This window comes from Sceloporus undulatus, chromosome 1, assembly GCF_019175285.1.
Source record: "Sceloporus undulatus isolate JIND9_A2432 ecotype Alabama chromosome 1, SceUnd_v1.1, whole genome shotgun sequence".
Taxonomy (NCBI): domain Eukaryota; kingdom Metazoa; phylum Chordata; class Lepidosauria; order Squamata; family Phrynosomatidae; genus Sceloporus; species Sceloporus undulatus.
In genome coordinates, this window is record NC_056522.1 from 270,097,213 (window position 1) to 270,106,265 (window position 9,053).

Here is a 9,053-nt window from a genome sequence, read left to right on the forward strand (position 1 = left end):
ACTTGGAGACCTTTGACTAATTCACTGGCAGATCATGAAAAGCTGGCTCCCAATTTAAGAATGGCATCAAGAAGCTGATCCCAGACAAACCTACAAAATCCCCTAAATCTAGGTCAGGTAGAGACATCCCTGCACCTGCCGATACTGCCCTCTCCTGCACCCATGATGGCATCTTGGTATATGTGATTTATAAATGTTTTTTTTATTAAATACAACATTTTCATGTGTCCATCCTGGCCTACTGACAATCACAAGGAAGAAAGGGAGCATAATTGAAACACACAACACTCTCCCTCTCCCCACCAGGAATGAAAGGATGGATCCACTGCTTCTGTCTGGGGATGGCGAGAGGTGGAGAGTAAGCTTGGAGATAACATGATACCTTCCAATCGTCCTGATTATTCTTTGGTCATCCTACTTTTTCAACTGCTTTTTAAATGTCCTGGTTTCTCTCTCCACCTCTCACTTCCCCCTTTGTCCTCAGCGTACATCAGTTGCTACAAACTGAGTTGAAAGTACAAAAGGAATTTGCACTCCATTAACTCAGCAAAGGGGAAAGGAATGGGAAGAGCAGAATCTCATTTTTCCCAATAGACTCAGGCAAAAGTGAACTGCAGCCTGTTTTACTTTGTGTGTTCTTCTTCATCCATATCTCCTGCCATCTTGACCACAATGATATTGATTGGCCACATATCACAGATTTCACCTGTGAAATGTTGAGGCAGGGGATGTAACAGTGAGGCTACTCAGAAAGGGCTGGGACTGATCCATGGAGGAAGAGGGGGCAACCAGGGGCCTTTTCACACAAAATAAGTATAGCACTAGGATCCCACTTTAACTGGCATGGCTGCATTCTATGGAATCTTAGGATTTGTACAGTGGGCCCTTGGTATCTGCTGGGATTTGGTTCCAGGACTCCCCGTGGATAACAAAATCCATGGATGCTCAAGTCCCTTTAAATAGAATGGCAGAGTAAAATAGTGTCCCTTACATAAAATGGCAAAATCAACGTTTGCTCTCTAGAATTTATATATTTTAAAAATATTTTCATGCTGTGGATGCTTGAATCCATGGATAAAAAAAATCCTTGGATATGGAGAGTTGAGTGTAGTTTGGTGAGACTTTAGGGCTCTGTTGCTCAGAATCCCAACTGTGTGTGTGTATGCCCTCAATCTATTGACCTGGCAACTCCATGCATTTCATAGGGTTTTCTAAGGTGGTTTTGCCAGTTTTGCCGAGGTAGTTTTGCCAGTTCCTTCTGAAATATAGCCCATATAGGGTTGCCATATCCTGCCTGTGGGAGGGACTTTCCCGGTTTGGGATGGGTCCGCATGGTCCCGCCCCTGGGATTCCCCCTCCCCCAGCGAGGCTCTGGAGGCGGCTCCACGATCGCGGAGTCCACCGAGGCCTGGCTGGGGCTTGGGAGACGCTGTCTCCCAGGCCCCAGCCAGGCCCTGGCAGCGGCTCCGCGACTGCGGAGTCCTCCGAGGCCTGGCTGGGGCTTGGGAGATGATGTCTTCCAAGCCCCAGCGAGGCCTTGGACAAAGTTTTAAAATGTAGGACCTTTTTTTTGCCAGGGAAAAAAAAGGTCCTACATTTTTAAACCTTGTCCTACATTTTTCCCGGTTTGGAGGTCCTTAGGGATGGCAACTCTAAGCCCATAGCATCTGGTACACTGGCAGTCTCTCATTCAAGTATTTAAATAACCCTCCCTATATTGCAGATTCCAGGATTCCATAGGATGTTGTTGCCATGGCTGTTAAAGTGGAATTATAATGCTTTAACTGTATTGCATGAAAGGGTCTCCGGTTTGGGCTGAGGATGGGAGAAGGAATTGAGAGGACCCAGTTTGATGGGTTGCTAACAGTAACAGCAGTGATTAGGGAAAGTTGTGTGGCAAGCAGATGAGAGCAGGCAAAGAGGATGGTTGTGTTTCAGGGTGGGGTATACAGACTGGGTGTTTGTGAAAAAGAGAGGGGGGAGAGTTGTTATCACACGATAAAAACTTCCAAAGTCTATTCCAAAGTCATCCCAGAGTCAATCATGGGTATTCACGTTAATGCACGAGAGATTATCACATGCAATTGCTGACATTGCAGAGTCATTCTGAGGCTAATCCAAAGTCAACCTTTGAATAGCTAAATTCGGTGAACTACTGAATTCACAAATCCTTCTCCCAGGCTGATTTGCATTCAGTTCGAAGTTGTGTTGGTGTGGAATGTATGTTTGCTTCAGTCCTGGTATTCCCCGCTCCCCCAACCTAGACAATCTTGCTTCTATTTTGCTTCCAGTAGTCCTTCCACTTCCAGTGCTGGCGAGGGGGAAAAGCAGATGTTTCCGATGGTATGGGTGGAGAGCTAGTGGAAAATGCATATTTGTTCATTTTAACGTGAACAGAGCAGTGTATGGTTTGTGCCTCCTGCCCCCCGCCCCAAGATCTGCAAATGGGGGTTTCCTTTGGGTAGTCATATTCTGATCTCCCTGGGTGTGTTGCCCAGCCAATGTGATGGAGCGGGAGGTGTATTATTTTGCCAACACATGTCATGTTTGTGAGATGTGTGTGTGTGTGTGTGTGTGTGTGTGTGTGTGTGTGTGTGTAGGAGTGATGTATGCATGTGCACACACACACATACACATGTACATATGCATATACATACTCATATGTATGCATATATATACATATGCACGTCCGTGCCCATGGCATGCCCATGGGGAAATAATGTGTGTGTGTATATATATATATATACAGTAGACCCTTGTTATACGCTGGGGTTTGGTTCCATGATCCCCCATGTATAACAAAATCCATGTATGCTCAAGTCCCATTAAATATAATGTAATAGCAAAATGGTGTCCCTTATAAAAAATGGAAAATCAAGGTTTGATATTTGAAATTCATACTCTTTTTGAAAATTTTCAAACCGTGTATGCTCAAATCCATGTATAAAAAATCCATGTACTGTATAAGAAGGGCTGACTGTATATACAATTGTGTGTACATATATACATCGTTGTATATATGTATATGTGTGTGTATACATGTGTGTGTATACATATATGCGCCTTGAGGAGATGAAGCACACACATTCTATTTACAACTACATGTGCTTGGAGCATATAGTGGCATACCTGCTGACACTTTTCCTGGTGGCACATCTGTGCATATAGATGGATGCACCTATATATAAATATAAATATACATATATGCATAGGTGCGTCCATCTGTATGTGTGGATATACATGTATAAAGTGCACTTATAATGTGTGTAGAGCAAGTGCCTGAGCCCACAGAGATAGATAGATAGATAGATAGACAGACAGACAGACAGACAGACAGACAGACAGACAGACACACACACACACACACATCTATGCCCACATCTATATTTCACATGGAGCCTGCATTCACACGAAACAGGACACAGGAAACAGGGGAAGTGGCTCCCTTCTTCACCCCGGAAGCATTAAAGTTCACGATGCGTTCAGAGCCCCACTGGGCATGCGCACGGATCCCAATTCGAATTGGAGAATCTGCATGGTATGTGCTATTGTGATAATTTACTTTGCGCTCGCTCTGCTTTGCCTTGGGAATGACTACAATTTCGGTCTTCACGTGTGATAATTAATCACGTAACTTGGCTTATTTTCATATTGGCCCTGCTTGGCATTTCCTTCGGGATGTCATTATCACATGTCCCACGTATGATAATGGCCTAAGAAGTAAATGAGTGATCTTGAAAAAGAGTGGGAAATTACTATCTGGGTCTTGGCCAATGTCCAATGTAGTCCAAATTAGAGTAGGCCTATTAAGTGAATGGGGACTTAGTCAACATGTAAATATATGTCATTCATTTATTGGATCTACTCCAGTATGGACAAACAATTTGAGTTAGACCATAGTGTCCTAGGAATGGGGGAGAAAGTTTTTTAGGTAGTAGTGAGTGACAGGGTGTAGTTTGGATTTGGGAGCTCTAACCCACATCTCTCATATGTATTCAGGTTCTTGGATAAATTACATGTCTTTTGGCTTCACCAGTTTACCTTTCTATAAACACTGGCTTTTACTGAAGGTGAGAATGGTGGTTCCAAGGTATAGATTTGTGATTTGAGGACTCAGAGCCCATCCACCCCTCAACATTGAAGAGATTGTTTGCCTTTTAGCCTGAACATCTTGCCTATATATGGAACTGAGGGCACAGCCCTTCTACATAAAAAATCCACTTCTGGTTATCCTAGGTAACTAGAAGGCTGCAGGCAAGCTGTATCTCAAAAGTAGCCATTTTGTGAATTGTGCACCTGTGGGAATTATAAATGTGCCCACCAGCATCTCAAAATTGGAGAACCTGCTCTAAATTATTTTGTTGAAGGAGGAGAATACCACTTCAGGTAACGATTAGTGGATTTTTGTGTAGAAGGGCTGTACTTAAAACATTTTCCTGGGCTCAGATTTTTCAAATTCTACTTCACACATTACTCACCCTATTTCCATAAGGTGTAGGACCCAATCCCCATGCCCGGTTTGAAGCGTCTGGACAACATCCAGCCAGTTCAGCACCTAATCCAGAGTATATACATGTTTTGTTTAAAAAAACTACCTTTTGCTCCAGTTCTTTCAGAGGCCACTGGAACAACAGCAGGACGCTGTTTACAATGTCTCCTGCTGTGCTGCCATGTCCTTCCGTGCCTTGGAAACTCTTTGGTTGGGACACTGTCAGCCTAAAAAAAATAGGTTCTTGGTGTCACATTTGATCAATGACAACCATAAATTGTGAATCCCCAGCAACAAAGTCCATTTTACAACCTAATAAGTACTGAACAGGATATCTATATTTTCTGCAATTCCAGACCAGTTGTGTTTGTAACTAATTTTTCTGATCCTTAGTAAGAGTTTTAGAGATTTTTCTTCTTTGTAATTCAGGTGTTTTCTGGTGGTGATGGTGGACAGGTTAATTTTTTTTAAAAAGCCAGAATAGTAATGTGTAGACATACCCAGTAATAATTTCTTTTTAAATGCCCTGGCATATCAGCTAGGGTAGGGTGATCCCAGTGTTATGCTTTGAGTAATGTTTTGGTGTGTTTATCTGTTTGTTAGTATACACTGATGGCATGTTATAGTTTGTCTGGAAATATTTACATGAACCCCTTTGGATATAATCCCCATGTGGTAGTGAAAGATACAACACTAACCCTGTTCATTCAGACCTAAATCTGTTGATTTCAGTAACTTCAAGTAAATATTGTATAGTTGCAGCTTTTAAATGCTTTTTCTGTTTCCGTATGTATATGGTAACTGTAAAATCTTCAGGGTCTTGTACACATAAAATGAGCAGAATGTCTCATCTCCACCCTGGAGAGCTTTTGGTATTGGCAGGCTTGGATTTCTGCATCTAGAATCAGCCACAATCTCTGTATCAGATCTGTAATGTAGTGAATTCTAGCCATTCTTGAACTAATGTGATGGGGGGGGGGGGGGGAGTAATCCATAATGGAATGTACAGAAGAGTTTATGAGTCAAGAAACAGTTTCCAGTGTGCATGTATAGCCAGCTGGCTCTTTATCAGGGGAATCCACATTGAATAAAAACAATAAAATCAGTCACACATTGGGCTCATCAAATTGTAACACGGTCTCATCACAGTTATAAAACAGAAAATATGTACGTAAAACCTGCAGCCTCTGTAACAAAGAGCAAGATTTTATTGAAAGACATTGAACGTGTAAACTCTCTAGAATATTTACATTCAAAACAAGTACTCCATTATTATTTTGTGTCTCTGGGAGAACATTAGGTATACATTGGATTGGATCCAGATTGGCCATTCTTTGAATGGACGAGCTCCAGAGCAGCCTTTCAGGAGGCACAGGGGGCTACGGGGGGCGGGGGGGGGGGGGAGAATTGCAAAGATTACCTCCCTGTCTGCTTCCTCTTTTGTAAGTGGAACTCTGCAAAGACCTACCCTGGATCCAACTCACTGACATTTGCAAATGCCTTGCTCTTTGTTTCAGAGGGTGAAAAGTATATGTATGTATCATGCATGACAGATATACGGATGGAGAGAGAGAGAGAGAGAGAGAGCAAACTAATGGGAGGTGTATATATTTTGTACAGGTATATGCATATATGTGTGACATGAGTGACAATTTGTAAAGGAGACCCATGTGACTGCCCTTGTTATTTGCGTGTCTAATAATGCATCTCTCACTAAGCAGTTAATTGGCTTGAAGTCAATCAGTACTTGTTTGGGGTACGAATATATTGGCTGCAATCCTATTTTTAAGTCCAGGTAGAGTAGACCATTGAATCAGTTGTGGGGCAGTGCGTCAACATGTAGGTAAAGTTGAGTCAATGGCTCTGTGCTAGTTAGTACTGAAAATAGGATTTAGGTCATTATTTTCTGCATTTTCTGTCACTGGAATCCAATTCCCCTCTAATGAGAATAGTCAATGATAAGGGATAATGAGAACTAGTCCAATAATATCCGGAGAAGATGATGTTCCCCACCCGTTATACACCCTTTTAAACACTTTATACAGGTACAGAAAACATATCCATTGTGAGCACTGTCAGAAGAAGGCTAGAAAAAGACCTTCATTTTGTTAGACCCATGAAAGCTTCTCTGTTTTCTCTATTTGGGATTCTTGGACTATGACTCTGGAAACCAGGGTTCAATACCCAGCTCAGCCATGAAACCCACTGGGTGACCTTGGGCAAGTCACATGCTCTCAGTCTTAGGGGCAAGCAAAGGCAAAACTCCGCTGAACAAACCTTTTTAAGAAAAAACCATGCTAAGTTTGCCTTAGGATTGCTGTAAGTCGAAAATGACTTGAAGGCACACAACACAGAGTTGCAGCTCTTTTCAGACATGGCTCCTGTACACTATGTATTTATCAGTGATGTGACTGGAAGAAATTCAGTAGTTGCCACCTCTCAAAGTACAAGATGCTCTTATGGGAGTGAACTGAGTCTCAGCTTGAATGTAATTTTGCTACAACTACAGCTGTGCTATGTGCTCTTCCAAAGCAGCTCCTCACATAAGGCCAGTGAGTGAGTTGTGTTGCTTTGGAGCACTTGCTCTTCTAGTTTCTTTTATCCTTTCTGCATTTGCTTCCAGCAGAGCAATCCTCTGCTTTCCTAGACAATTTATATATAGTGGGATGCTCAGGCACAAGTCTCGCTGAATGCAAAAGGACTTGCAAAATTAACATGGAAACAGGCTGAAAGGTGAATGAATGGAAATTAAGTATTCTAGAAATTAATGCAGCTAACTTGCTTAAATTCTAAAGAAACATGTTTAATCAGGTGGAGAATAAATAGATGTTTTTACCAGATCTCAAGTCACTGAAGGCTGGATCTCAGTCTGAAATAAACAGATGTTCACGTGAAAATGGCCATCAAAACAGGCAAAAGGATCTAGGCTTTTTTTTTAGTATTGTTATCATAGTTTCACATCTAGCAAGTGTTACTGACTGGAGTTGCGAACCATTAAGCCCTTATTATTGCCCATTATTGTCATATTGCTGTCACTACTTGCCAGATCTGTTTTAACTGATGTTATTGCAGTTAAATTCTTTTATTGTTATTATTTTGTATTGATGGGAGGGAGGGTAGAAGGGTGGGAGTTCTCGGTGACTTGTATTTGAAATTTTCCTTGCTGTTACCCACCTCGATCCTCAAACGGGAGAGGCAGGATACAAATAAATATTTTATTATTGTTGTTGTTGTTGTTGTTGTTAATGATTCAGATTCTGTCCAGGAACTGAAGGCTGCATCTACACTGCAGAACTAATACAATTTGACACCACTTTGACTGCCATGGCTTGAAGCGATGGAATTCTGGGATTTGTAGTTTCGTGAGATATTTAGCCTTCTCTGTCAAAGAGCTCTGGTGCCCCATCATACTCTGATAGTCCATGAGGAAGCATGGGAACATGTGTCATGTTCCAAGCAGTGTCACTTTTTTGTGACTGTGCTAGTGGGCAATTCCATTCAGGTGTCTGGCCAGTCCCTTTGGAATTGCTCCCAGAGCACTCATAGCCACGGGAAACACCATGGTTTTCCTGGAGGTTATGACTTTCAATGTGTTGATCTTGATATTTCACCAACTTTTCCTCCTCTCTGTCCTCAATTTTGCTGTCCCGAGGATTGTCACATCTATGCTCCAAGGTGGACTGCTTCTTTTTCTTTTTCACAACTATGATTAAGGGGAAAAAATCAGCCTGGGTTATAGATGTGGCAATGCTAGAGGATAGCAGAACTGAAGAGAAAGAGGAGATGAGGGAAAGGGTGACTATTTTAGTTCAAAGATATAGCTGTGTTAGGATGCAAAAGGATCTTGGAGCACCTTTGAGACTCAATGAAAGAGAAAAGTTGATGGCATGAGCTTTCAAGCGAGTTTATCACACGAAGGAGATTGGGAGTTTATCCCGTGAATATCTCTGAAAAACCGCATACTTACGCAAAACCATTTCACACAACATTGCACAAAACCCACCATTAAAGTGGTCACAAAGAAGCATTAACTTTTTACTTTTGGGATTTCAATGACAATGCAGTTCCGATATCATTTTATTTGCACAATTGCGTGTGATATACATACTCCAAATTTTTGCTTTATTTGCAGGATGCTTTAAATGCGCTTTAATCTCTCTTTAATGCCAAAATTAGCCTCAGTCTGATAAACTTCCTAAACTTGATCCCCATGCATGTGAAGAAGGAGACTCAAGTCTGGCAAAGCTCATGCTACCAACACATTGCTCTTTCAGTGAGTCTCAAAGGTGCTATGGTTCTAGTTCAGTTTCTTTAAGATTTCTAATGCTTGAAAACATCTGCCCTTGCGCCATGTCCTGCCTGGAGTCCCTTGGCTTGCTTTTCTTTTCTAATTGCACAGAAAGTGGGAAATGTGTACGAACTCTGGAAGAAGGAAAAAACATCCCCCAAGTCCTACTGAACCAGGGTGCGCAGATGTGTCCTCACCGCAAAGGAGGACAAGGCCCTGCAAAGGGAGGACTTTCCAGAAAAATGGCCAGACAACCAAATTAAAAAATAAAAATAA

The 9,053-nt window shown here is 41.9% G+C and overlaps 1 long non-coding RNA gene across 1 annotated transcript in view; it reads right to left on the minus strand.

Annotated features, from left to right (window-relative positions):
- Positions 1-7,350, minus strand: part of LOC121915737 — a 10,999-nt gene extending 3,649 nt beyond the window's left edge. Inside the window, exons 1-2 of the long non-coding RNA XR_006100737.1 lie at positions 7,326-7,350; positions 4,596-4,716 (exon numbers count right to left, since the gene is read on the minus strand). This is a non-coding gene — a long non-coding RNA (uncharacterized LOC121915737). The remainder of the gene's footprint in view (positions 1-4,595; positions 4,717-7,325) is intronic.
- Positions 7,351-9,053: the final 1,703 nt, after the last annotated feature.